Raw genomic sequence first — 13,305 nt, 5'->3', positions numbered from 1 at the left:
TTGAGGTTATGTTTATTTTCTGTTAATGAACTAATTATGTGTTATCGACTTTTATCGAGTAATTTGTTAATAAATGATTTATTAGTTTGTATGTTTTTTCAGTTTTGACACAGTAAGTAGGTATACTTATATAAATAGTGAAAATTCTATAATGCGAGGGCTGGTACAATCATGCAGAATCAATGTTAGATTACTTCTGATGCACAAGCGATCTTAAACAAAGAGTAGTATATCTTCATCGACACATGAGACGTAGACCTATAGGTTTCATGTTACCTATTTTTTATACTACTTATTTTGAAACATCTGAAAGAGGTCACTTTTTGAAAGTATTAAAGACGTGAATATTACCGACGTATAAAAGACGTCACCTTTTAGACGTTTTAAAATCGTCACAATTATGACGTCAAATCGATGAGACAAATTCACGTGATTTTCAACGTCGATACTACGTCATAGAAACACGTCAATTGGTCATTTTTATGACGTGTTATCTACGTTATAAAAACGTCGTTTGGTTGCCTGGGAGAAAATGCATAGTGTCATACAGCCTTTTTTTTAGGCAGGTACATATCGATCTTAAAATAAATGAAGGAAAAACATTGTCAGATATAAATTGAGTCTATATTTATAAATAATTAAAACAATTGAATAACACAACATAGTTATTTTTAATAAAAATCTACAAATAGCAAGAAAAACTTTTCAACTATTTGTACGTTTTCTTTGAACAGCAACTCAGAAAACCTCCAAGTACTCGGTGTGTACCAATCCGTTTGCATCAATTTAGTACCGAAAACTCTCGAAACTCCAGAAGATGAAGTTCCTTAGGCGATAGGTGCTCCGGTGTCTGTTCTGATGGCGTATTCGTGTCCAACAACTCCAAAAAGCCATGAGTAATTCATTCGTAGCAATTTAATGCCGAACACTCTCGAAACTCGAGAAGATGAATAACCTTAGGCATCAGGTGCTCCGTGGGTCAGATCTGATGGCATATTCGTGTTTAGCGACTTCAAGAAACCCTCCAGTAATTCATTTGCATCAATTAAATGCCGAAAACCATCGAAACTCTAGAAGATGACTTCCCTTGCAGTAGCCCTGGCCACCACGTGCTCCGGAGGTCAATTCTGATGGTATATTCGTTTTTAACGATCCCAAAAACCCATGAGTAATCTGTTTATATCAATTTAATGTCGAAAACCCCCTAAATTTTAGAAGATGACGTCCGTTGAAGCTCAATGTCAAAGTAAATGTCGCCATTGGATAGCCAGGAAAAAATCCTAGACTACTAGTACTTTTCTATGATCCAAATTTTTACAGGTTGCCAGATAATTATTAACTCATCGGGGAATTGGAATACCCAGTAAATCTTTTCCGTGTGTAACGGGTAGTTATTACAAGACGACAGACTCAGTAAAACACAAGTTAAAAATAAAGTAAATATATTAAAGATAATTATATACAGTTCAAAACAAATAAAATAAAATATAATTCCATCTTCTGCAAAGAAAAAACAATATTACAGTTATGGAGACCTGTAAGAAGGAGTGGAAACGCAAATGCATCGTTTGTGGGCTAACTTTTCAACCTCTAATTCAACTTTCAGCAATCGCCGCTAGAGGCGCAAGTGTTCGAATAGGTGCTACAAATACATTAGCTCTTATGGACTTATTTAATATTTAACTCATTTTATTTTTGTTTTTAGCGTAATTAGACATTAATTTATTGGTGGATTGTAGCTGAATATGTTTTATGCCAAAAATAAATTATTTTAACCTTATAACATATGTTATAAGGTTAAAATAATTTATTTTTGGCATAAAACATATTCAGCTACAATCCACCAATAAATTAATGTCTAATTACGCTAAAAACAAAAATAAAATGAGTTAAATATTAAATAAGTCCATAAGAGCTAATGTATTTGTAGCACCTATTCGAACACTTGCGCCTCTAGCGGCGATTGCTGAAAGTTGAATTAGAGGTTGAAAAGTTAGCCCACAAACGATGCATTTGCGTTTCCACTCCTTCTTACAGGTCTCCATAACTGTAATATTGTTTTTTCTTTGCAGAAGATGGAATTATATTTTATTTTATTTGTTTTGAACTGTATATAATTATCTTTAATATATTTACTTTATTTTTAACTTGTGTTTTACTGAGTCTGTCGTCTTGTAATAACTACCCGTTACACACGGAAAAGATTTACTGGGTATTCCAATTCCCCGATGAGTTAATAATTATCTGGCAACCTGTAAAAATTTGGATCATAGAAAAGTACTAGTAGTCTAGGATTTTTTCCTGGCTATCCAATGGCGACATTTACTTTGACATTGAGCTTCAACGGACGTCATCTTCTAAAATTTAGGGGGTTTTCGACATTAAATTGATATAAACAGATTACTCATGGGTTTTTGGGATCGTTAAAAACGAATATACCATCAGAATTGACCTCCGGAGCACGTGGTGGCCAGGGCTACTGCAAGGGAAGTCATCTTCTAGAGTTTCGATGGTTTTCGGCATTTAATTGATGCAAATGAATTACTGGAGGGTTTCTTGAAGTCGCTAAACACGAATATGCCATCAGATCTGACCCACGGAGCACCTGATGCCTAAGGTTATTCATCTTCTCGAGTTTCGAGAGTGTTCGGCATTAAATTGCTACGAATGAATTACTCATGGCTTTTTGGAGTTGTTGGACACGAATACGCCATCAGAACAGACACCGGAGCACCTATCGCCTAAGGAACTTCATCTTCTGGAGTTTCGAGAGTTTTCGGTACTAAATTGATGCAAACGGATTGGTACACACCGAGTACTTGGAGGTTTTCTGAGTTGCTGTTCAAAGAAAACGTACAAATAGTTGAAAAGTTTTTCTTGCTATTTGTAGATTTTTATTAAAAATAACTATGTTGTGTTATTCAATTGTTTTAATTATTTATAAATATAGACTCAATTTATATCTGACAATGTTTTTCCTTCATTTATTTTAAGATCGATATGTACCTGCCTAAAAAAAAGGCTGTATGACACTATGCATTTTCTTGTATCATTTCTAATATCGTTTCTGATTAATATGTCAAAAAAATGTATAGTGTCATACACGATACAAGAAACGATACAAGAATTTGTGTCAGGCACAGATTCTTGTACAATAACTGCGCCAATTTCTGCGCAAAGAGCAAAAACGTAAAACCTGCTGGTAAAACTTCTAAATGTCATAATGGCGGCTGACAATGAGATCATATGATTTATGTCTTGATGAATTTATTTGTGTTTTGTAGGTAATATTTATAAATATTTTATTGATACTTAATATACCGTTTGGTATGGACTACTGTTCTACTAATAACCATATATTTAGAATAACTGGGTTTCATATTGCATAATTTTTTAATAGAGGAAAATACAATAGTTCCAATTTAGATCAAACTGAAGATAATTATAATGCAAATATTTTAGCACAAATATCAAAACAAAATAAAAAACACAAATAATCAACAGTCGACGTAAAAATTCTAGTTATTATAACATTAAAATATTTGTTTTTAAAAGTTTATAAATTTTTATGGAGACCTACACAGAGGAGAGGAATCGAGATAGGACGACCTTGAAATTTTTGTGCACAATTTTGCCTGTTTGCTTGGTTTCTCGCTAGGGCGGCGGTGGCGTAGAAATAGATGCTACTTTTACATTGGAGTGAATGTGAAAATTTCGAAAATAATTAATTATTCGTAGTTAATATAAGATTATTGGTTTTGGTGGTTAATATTATTTAAATATGAGTGCCAAGAAAGCTTACACTAAAAGAGCTTGCTTCGTACCGGGATTTATATCGAGTTATCGTTCCGATAAAAAATTCAAAAGGGAACTTAACGAAGTTAATAAAGACTTTTTATAAAGATTTGTCTTTATGTTATTTATAACGTTCGTGGATTAAACCTATTCGTTTGTATGTTATTTCCTTCGGTGTAAATAAAATTTGTGCCTATTATTGGTTTTTATTTTAACCTGAAAATTATAGTGATAATAGTAGGACGATCTTGAAAGTTTTTCTGTCGAAACAATGCATTTTTTGAGACAAAATATTTCACAAAAATTACCATTAATTTTATAAAAGTCAGACTATCGTCTGCGTAGTTTATAGACATATATTTTTATTAACTAAATTTAAACATCTGATAGGTAAGCTTTCAGAATATAGATAAATGAAGTATTCAAAAAAAAAGCAGTTTAAATTTTGATAAAAAGAATAATTAAAAAAAATTGATCAATAAACTTCAAATTATTTAAAAAACTTTTTAAAAACAATTACGTACAGTTAAGTCAATTTTTCAACTAAGAAACTTTTTGATATCAGTTACAAAGATATTAAAAAATTAATTTGCAGTTGAAATACCATTGGTATATAAATGTGGCAGTTAGATAATGTGACAAAATATTTCCGCTTCAAAATAAGCTGTCCTACATATTAAAGTAATGACAAATTTAAATTTGATGTCACATCTCCATCTACAATGGTATATAAAGAATACACTTTTTACCACACGTCGATATGTTATAAGGTTAAAATAATTTATTTTTGGCATAAAACATATTCAGCTACAATCCACCAATAAATTAATGTCTAATTACGCTAAAAACAAAAATAAAATGAGTTAAATATTAAATAAGTCCATAAGAGCTAATGTATTTGTAGCACCTATTCGAACACTTGCGCCTCTAGCGGCGATTGCTGAAAGTTGAATTAGAGGTTGAAAAGTTAGCCCACAAACGATGCATTGCGTTTCCACTATGGAGACCTGTAAGAAGGAGTGGAAACGCAATGCATCGTTTGTGGGCTAACTTTTCAACCTCTAATTCAACTTTCAGCAATCGCCGCTAGAGGCGCAAGTGTTCGAATAGGTGCTACAAATACATTAGCTCTTATGGACTTATTTAATATTTAACTCATTTTATTTTTGTTTTTAGCGTAATTAGACATTAATTTATTGGTGGATTGTAGCTGAATATGTTTTATGCCAAAAATAAATTATTTTAACCTTATAACATATCGACGTGTGGTAAAAAGTGTATTCTTTTTATACCATTGTAGATGTAGATGTGACATCAAATTTAAATTTGTCATTAGTTTAATATGTAGGACAGCTTATTTTGAAGCGGAAATATTTTGTCACATTATCTAACTGCCACATTTATATACCAATGGTATTTCAACTGCAAATTAATTTTTTAATATCTTTGTAACTGATATCAAAAAGTTTGTTAGTTGAAAAAATTGACTTAACTGTACGTAATTGTTTTTAAAAAATTTAAAAAGGTATTTAAATAATTTGAAGTTTATTGATCATTTTTTTTAATTATTCTGTTTATCAAAATTTAAACTGCTTTTTCTTTTGAATACTATATTTATCTATATTCTGAAAGCTTACCTATCAGATGTTTAAATTTAGTTAATAAAAATATATGTCTATAAACTACGCAGACGATAGTCTGACTTTTATAAAATTAATGTTAATTTTTGTGAAATATTTTGTCTCAAAAAATGCATTGTTTCGACAGAAAAACTTTCCAAGATCCTCCTACTATTATCACTATAATTTTCAGGTTAAAATAAAAACCAATAATAGGCACAAATTTTATTTACACCGAAGAAAATAACATACAAACGAATAGGTATAATCCATGAACGTTATAAATAACATAAAGACAAATATTTATAAAAAGTCTGTATTAACTTCATTAAGTTCCCTTTTGAATTTTTTATCGGAACGATAACTCGATATAAATCCCGGTACGAAGCAAGTTCTTTTAGTGTAAGCTTTCTTGGCACTCATATTTAAATAATATTAACCACCAAAACCAATAATCTTATATTAACTACGAATAATTAATTATTTTCGAAATTTTCACATTCACTCCAATGCAAAAGTAGCATCTATCTCTACGCCACCGCCGCCCTAGCGAGAAACCAAGCAAACAGGCAAAATCGTGTACAAAAATTTCAAGGTCGTCCTATCTCGATTCCTCTCCTCTGTGTAGGTCTCCATAGTTTCCACTCCTTCTTACAGGTCTCCATATAAATTTTATAAAATCCTTAAAATCAGCTGTAGACGCAGTACTACCAACTACCATACCAATGTAACGTGACAGGGTGACAAACAAAATTTCGACCAATCACGTGCCGAATTTCATACAGTTTTCCACCTGTATGACACTATACATTTTCTTGTATCATTTCTCATTTCTAATATCGTTTCTGATATGTCAAAAAAATGCATAGTGTCATACACAGATATTACAAGAAACGATACAAGAATTTGAGTCGGACACAGATTCTTGTACAAGAAATGCGCAAAGAGCAAAAACGTAAAACCTGCAGACTCTAGTCTGGTAAAACATCTAAAATGTCATAATTACTTACTCATAATGGCGGCTGCAATGAAAATGAGATAATGTATTGATGAATTTATTTGTGTTTTTGTAGGTATTATTTATAAATCTTTTATTGATACCTACTTAATATACCGTTTGGTATGGACCATGATACTATAAATAAAGTTATTTATAGTATCAAGTGTTATTTATAGTATCATGGTATGGACTACTGTTCTAGCTCCTAGTAAAGTTTAAACCGTTCAAACTATAAATTTAGGTTTTATGGTGCATAATTTTTTAATAGACGAAAATACAATAGTTCCTAATTTGGATCAAACTGAAGATAATTCTAATGCAAATATTTTAGCACAAATATCAAAACAAAATAAAAACACAAATAATCAACCTCAAACAGTCAACGTAAAATTCTGGTTAACATTAGAATGTTTATAAATTTTATAAAATCTTTAAAATCAGCTGTAGCTGTAGATGCAGTACTACCATAACGTGACACAGGGTGACAAACAAAATTTCGACCAATCACGTGCCGAATTTCATACAATTTTCGATACAAGAACTTGCATAGTGTCATACAGGGCACAAATGTACGTACAAGAAAATGCATAGTGTCATACAGCCTTAAGACCGCTTTACAGCTTGCAATTTCTTGCATACAAGACTTTCTAGGTACGGCTCTTGAATATTCATGGGAGAGATTAAATGTCCAGCAAACGACGGCAATGTTGCCAGATTCCTTTTAGCGGGAATTTTAAAATTGTATAGCAGTTTGGTTTTAAATTTGACAGTTCTGTTTTCTCAAGTCAAAAATCTTAACCTTACTTTTACAAGTGATTAGGATTATTATTATTTTATTTACATGTAAATTGAAACAATAAATATTGTGCTGTGTCATAATTTAAAACTCATTATGTTGCAGTCTTTTCCAGTTGATAAAATTGCAATTCAAAAACTTTTAGGTAGGTACGTGTAACTTTTAAGTAACTATTAAGGTTGATGTTGATATCAAAAATTTAGATTTCAAAGATAGTTTTATGTAGGTCGATACTAATAGAGTAATACTAGATAATAGATTAGATACAATTACAAAGTAAGCTGTAAGTAGTATAACTGCCCATGTAATCACCTGTTATGTTTTTTTTTAGATTTGCACTGTATGGATGGCACAGGAAGAGAAAAGAGTACAAGAACATGAAACATCTTATTATGAGTGTATATGTATGTGATCCTCAAAAAATTATTTTACAAAACAAGATAGAGAAAGAGCTTTAAAATCCCAAGGATCCTGCAAAATGTTTATTTGTTGTACTAGTCGAATAATAGTATCTAAAAATATTGAAACTATTTTAAAACACATTACGGGCATGAGGATAATATAGAGCACTTACATAAATACCAAAATCAGATAAATATTTCTTCAAAGTTTATTTTGAGACTTTCTTCAAAAATGTAAGTAAAATATTTGCATATCAACTGCGGAAAGGCAGGACTTCGTAACTGAAAAAATTTTATAACATGAGTTACTTCAGTTTTCGCTTTAGAATAAGTGTATCTGCAGCTATTACAGCTGGGAAAGTGTCCGGAAGGCTTCCAAAAGGCTTTCCCAGCTCTAAAAGCTGTTTAATAGGTGCTGATACACTTATTCTAAAGCGAAAACCGAAGTAACTCATTTTATACAAATTTTTCAGTTATGAGGTCCTGCCTTTCTGCCGTAGATGTACACAATATAATTTAAAACAAGAATGTTACCACTAAACCACTTTTTAAATATTACTCATGAATATTTACTACAGTTTACAATTTCAAACTACATAGTGTGTTTGATTCTCCTATACCTATATTTTACTTTTTTAGTAAACTTCAGACTGTTCAGGATAGCATAGGAGGCGAATTAAAAAGAATTAATTTACTTACAAGAAAAGATATCAGAAACATTAAACTCTCTTATGGCATTGATTTGAAAGACGGGTATATGTACAATGATGATGCAACGTGTTTATTTTTGGATTGAATGCTTACAGACTCATGTCCAATATTATTTTACAAACAACATGACATACTAATGGATATTCATTCTGAATTTAACATTTATGATTTTTGTCTTATTTTCCTTAATACTGTGCCAAAAGGAAATGTTAATTAAGTTTGGTAAATCCTTTATCGCAATCGATGGAACTCATGGGCTCAATCCCTATGACTTTCAACTTATGACAGTATTAGTAAAAGATGAATTTGGGAATGGATTTTGTACTGCTTTCTTATTTTCAAATAGAAAAGATACCTACTTTAATTTACCAATTTTTTTAAATACATGTCTGTGTTGGTATTATATGTATAGTCAAATGTTTTCATATCAGGCATAAGCGACACCTTTTACAATGCCTCGTCAAATGTAATGGGTATTGCTCCTAATAGACTGTTAAGTGCCTGGCACATATTATAGGGCATGGTAAGTAAATCTTAATAAAATATCTGATTCTGAAAAAAATCCTATTATGTATACAAGATGTATTAATGATGGTTTAGAGTAGAGAGTAGTAATAGCTTTTTGGGTAGACTCCTAAGTGATGCAGATACATACAATTTTAGTAAGTATTTCCAGTAGAATTACTGCAATAACATCCAACAATGGGCCTATTGTTATAGGAAGGGGTTGTGGAATTAATACCAATATGACCATTCAAAATTTTCATAAAATTTTGGATAAAAGGGTATCCATTAGTTGTTATCAGTTAAGTTTAAAACTTGGCACTCATGGAGAGCTATACCATAATATACAGCATGTCTACTAAGTTGGAAACATATGGGAAACTTTTTTATTATTAATTTCACGAAAAAAAGTTTTTCTTTATAAAAAGTTCTGCATGCCCCAAAACCTAAGATTCAATCATCAGATAATAAATTATCTCAATATTATACGAGGTATGTCAAAAAATATGAATTTCGGTCAAGGGTAAAGTACAGTGGAACCTCGATAACTCGGATTAATCGGGACCACGACCGATCCGGGTTATCGAAAATCCGAGATAGCCGGAGAATATGGTAAAAATTAATAAAATACGGTATACTTACAGATAAACTCCGTTAGAATTGAAATAACATGAAATATTTTTATAAATATGCACAGTACATATTACCTACTCATTACAATTCTAAAAAAAACACCAAACCCAAACAATACAAGACACACAATACTAAAGACCATTGTTTATAAAAGAATTTTTTAAATAGTCTTTCCTAAACAATGCTGACAGTTTGAAATAAAAAGGAATCGATACTACAGACAGCTGGCTGTTGTTTCTGCGGCGTGTACTATGAGTAATTTTTAATCTCGTGTTCAAATTACACACATAAGTACACGACACAGAGAGTCTAGACACATTATCTCTCAAATATTATATTACATACACTTTTATTGTTGAAAGGATTGTCTGATAATTAACTATTTTGATTGGAAATAAGCCACAATTAAATTGAAAAATACAAAATATTGAAAATCAAAATGTTTATCTGATGAAAATCGGTCCGGGTTAGCCGGACTTCCGGGATATCGGGGGCCGACTTATCGGGGTTCCACTGTACCTTTATTTCTCTCAATATCAAAAATTCTTATGATAAAAAGTTGTTTGGAATTAAAAACTAAGGTCAAATATGCAATTACATGCTTCTAATTGAAAAAAAAATTTTTTCTCAAATTTATGGATACCCAACATCGTTTTTAATTATTACAAATATGATAACTCTTTTATTATTCATTTTACGAAAAAAAGTTATTCTTCATAAAAAGCTTTGCATGGTGTAAAATCTAAGACACAACCATGATATATCAACTTTTATTAATTTTATACGAGGTGTGTCAAAAAATATGAAATTCGCTCAAGATTATAGTACCTTTATATTTCACAATATTTCAATTAGAAGGATGTAATTTCATATTGAAACATAGTTTTTAATTCTAAACAACTTTTTTAATAACCGTTTTCAATATTGTGAAAAATAAAGATACTTTACTCTTGAGTGAAATTCATATTTTTTGACATACCTCGTATAAAATTAATAAAATGTGATATCTGATGGTTGCATCTTCGGTCTTAGGACATACAGAGCTTTTTATACGGAATACCTTTTTTTCGCAAAAGTAATAATAAAAGAGTTATCCTATGTGTAATAAATAAATACGAAGTATCAATAAATTTGAGAAAAATTTGGAAAATATTTTTTCCAATAAGAAGCAGGTAATTGAATATTTTATCTTAGTTTTTGTTTCTAAACAACTTTTCATAATAATAATTTTCGATATTGAGAGAAATAAAGGTACTTTACCCTTGACCGAAATTCATATTTTTTGACATACCTCGTATAATATTGAGAAAATTTATTATCTGATGATTGAATCTTAGGTTTTGGGGCATGCAGAACTTTTTATAAAGAATAACTTTTTTCGTAAAATGAATAACAAAAAAGTTTCCCATATGTTTCCAACTTAAGTAGACACGCATAATAGGTATATTATCTCATAATATTACATCTCATATTGTTCACTACATTAGTAATGAGTGAGCAATATGAGATATAACATATTATAGTATAAGTCTCTGTGCATGACCAGATTAACATGTTTGGTGCCCATCTCGAACAAGCTCCACTTGGCTGGTACCACATACTTAAATCATTTATTTAGTTACACAGTACTACTCACATAACTTATGTGTCGTCAGTACCTTCCGTAAAACCTTCGTGATGCTACCCATACGTCATGGCCACTGAATGTGTTAAAGCTTGTTAATGTAGGAGAGTTATACTAAAATATGTATCTTATATTATATTGCCTTAAATAGAAAAAATATCTTATTTAAATTGTATCCATGTAAGTTTTGATTTAATGAAATAAACCTTTTAATCAAAAAAGTGTTGTTTACTTGTGTACACCCAGCAATATCCTGATCAAGACGCCAATAGGGCTTTTCATCGATTGTCATTTGTTTCGAGCTTCTGTCATGAGTCACATAATATTAATGTATCTACGTCATACGTCTTTGGCTTGTATCATTGGTATATACCAATAACGTATGACGTAGATATATTAATATTATGTGACACATGACAGAAGCTCGAAACAAATGACTGTGAATGAAATGCCCTATTGAATAGGGCTTTTCATCGATTGTCATTTGTTTTGAGCTTCGGTTAAGTGTCATATAATATTAATATATCTACGTCATACGTATTTGGTTTGTATCATTGGCAATATCAATAACATATGACATAGATGTATTAATATTAGACAACACATGACAGAAACTCGAAACAAATGACTGAGTGAAAAGCCCTACATCATGTAAATACAAGTCATAAAGATGTCTTTCTACGGTTAAAATTTCACAGCCTAAAGACATCATTTATGTAACTTCTTAAGCCGTCACAAAATGACTGCAATAAGAAAATAGAATTTATTAACTCGCCTCGCCCCCAGGCAAAGTAAAGGTGCTAGGCCACTAAGAATGTTTTTTTCAATTTCTTTTATTTAGCGCTTAGCTGTTTAGCCAGATACATGATGAGAATTAATACTATTATAATACATATTAAAACTAATTCAAATTACTAGTAATTTTATTAATATTCTGAATAATTATGTAACCACTTAATACTAAAATAAAAAAGTGTCCATCTATACTATCCCAACACATTTTCACCTTTGAAATCGTAAATTTCCATTCCCATTAAAAAATAATTTGTACTGTATAAGTATATTTCTTTTGAGCTTCATTTTTTTTTCAAAATACTGCAACATGAGTTTTAAATTATGACACAGTACAATACTTGTTTCAATATTTACATGTAAATAAAATAATCCTAATTACTTGTAAAAGTAAGGTTATAAATTTAAGAATACAGAACTCTCAAGCGGTCTAACTGTGTATAATTTTACATGCATCTGATCTGCGACGGAACTGACGTCACATACTGTTTACAATTTCTGACGTGAAGTTGGCGTTGACAGGTGTTTTTGTGGTTAATAAATAATAAATATTTTATTTGGTGACATATTTTAATGTAAAATACATTGTAAAACAGGTAACATTATATATTAAGGAAATATTAAGTCAATAATTTAATGCATTCCTGTTGGTAAATCAAGAAATTATTCCGGAAACCAAGAGTCGGCCATTGTTATGTCAAGTTAGCGGCTACTTTTTATCGGCTACTTTGGACGCCAGAATTTTGCTCATAGGTTCTATCCTGTGTGTTTTTATATCAATGAGAACTCTCTTTTAAAACCAAAGTGGCATTAGACTAATTTTAAAATTCCCGCTAAAAGGAAAAAGGTAAATCTGGCAACAGTGCCGTCGTTTGCTGGACCTCTCCCGAATATTCAAGTCTATATTCACGGATCCTGGCCGGATAGCCCTGGCAGCTAAGTAGCAAGGCCATTCGCCATTCACATTCAAATGAAGAGAAGAAGAAGACTAACCCAACCAACATCAGCATGCATCAATGCCACGATTATGGAAGACGCGGCTAAACACAGTATAGGTAATAGGTATTTAGTCCATTCCGAAGTTGTAGTTTTGTTTTGACATTTCCCTTCTGACATAACCTATATGTGTATCATAAAATAATATAATATATTATATACAGGCATATTATGCCTTTTTTGCCTTTACACTTACTTGTGAATTGATTTTTTGTTTTATTTATTTACTGAATATAGAGAGACTTTTAAACTGTCCAAGGTTGTTCTAGCTTTGTTGTTTTAAAATTTGTGATGTTTGTTATAATGATAATAGGAGTCTTATTTAAATTGGTGCATTAAAAGGGATTTATTATATTATTAGCAGTAATTCCAAATGCGAATATTAGAGCAGGGCATTTAGCACAAAATAAATCGATTTTTAAATACAGCACCTA

The 13,305-nt window shown here is 30.9% G+C and overlaps 1 long non-coding RNA gene across 1 annotated transcript; it reads left to right on the top strand.

Moving 5' to 3' along the window:
* The first annotated feature begins 6,383 nt into the window (after positions 1 to 6,383).
* LOC126879784 (uncharacterized) lies at positions 6,384 to 11,305 on the top strand. Its single transcript, XR_007696260.1, has 3 exons — positions 6,384 to 7,355; positions 7,542 to 7,845; positions 8,251 to 11,305. It is a non-coding gene; the product is annotated as an uncharacterized LOC126879784 (long non-coding RNA).
* The last annotated feature ends 2,000 nt before the right edge of the window (positions 11,306 to 13,305 follow it).

This window comes from Diabrotica virgifera, chromosome 2 (genome assembly GCF_917563875.1).
Source record: "Diabrotica virgifera virgifera chromosome 2, PGI_DIABVI_V3a".
Taxonomy (NCBI): Eukaryota; Metazoa; Arthropoda; class Insecta; order Coleoptera; family Chrysomelidae; genus Diabrotica; species Diabrotica virgifera.
Note: the sequence above shows the minus strand (reverse complement) of the source record. Positions and strands in the feature narration are given on the sequence as shown.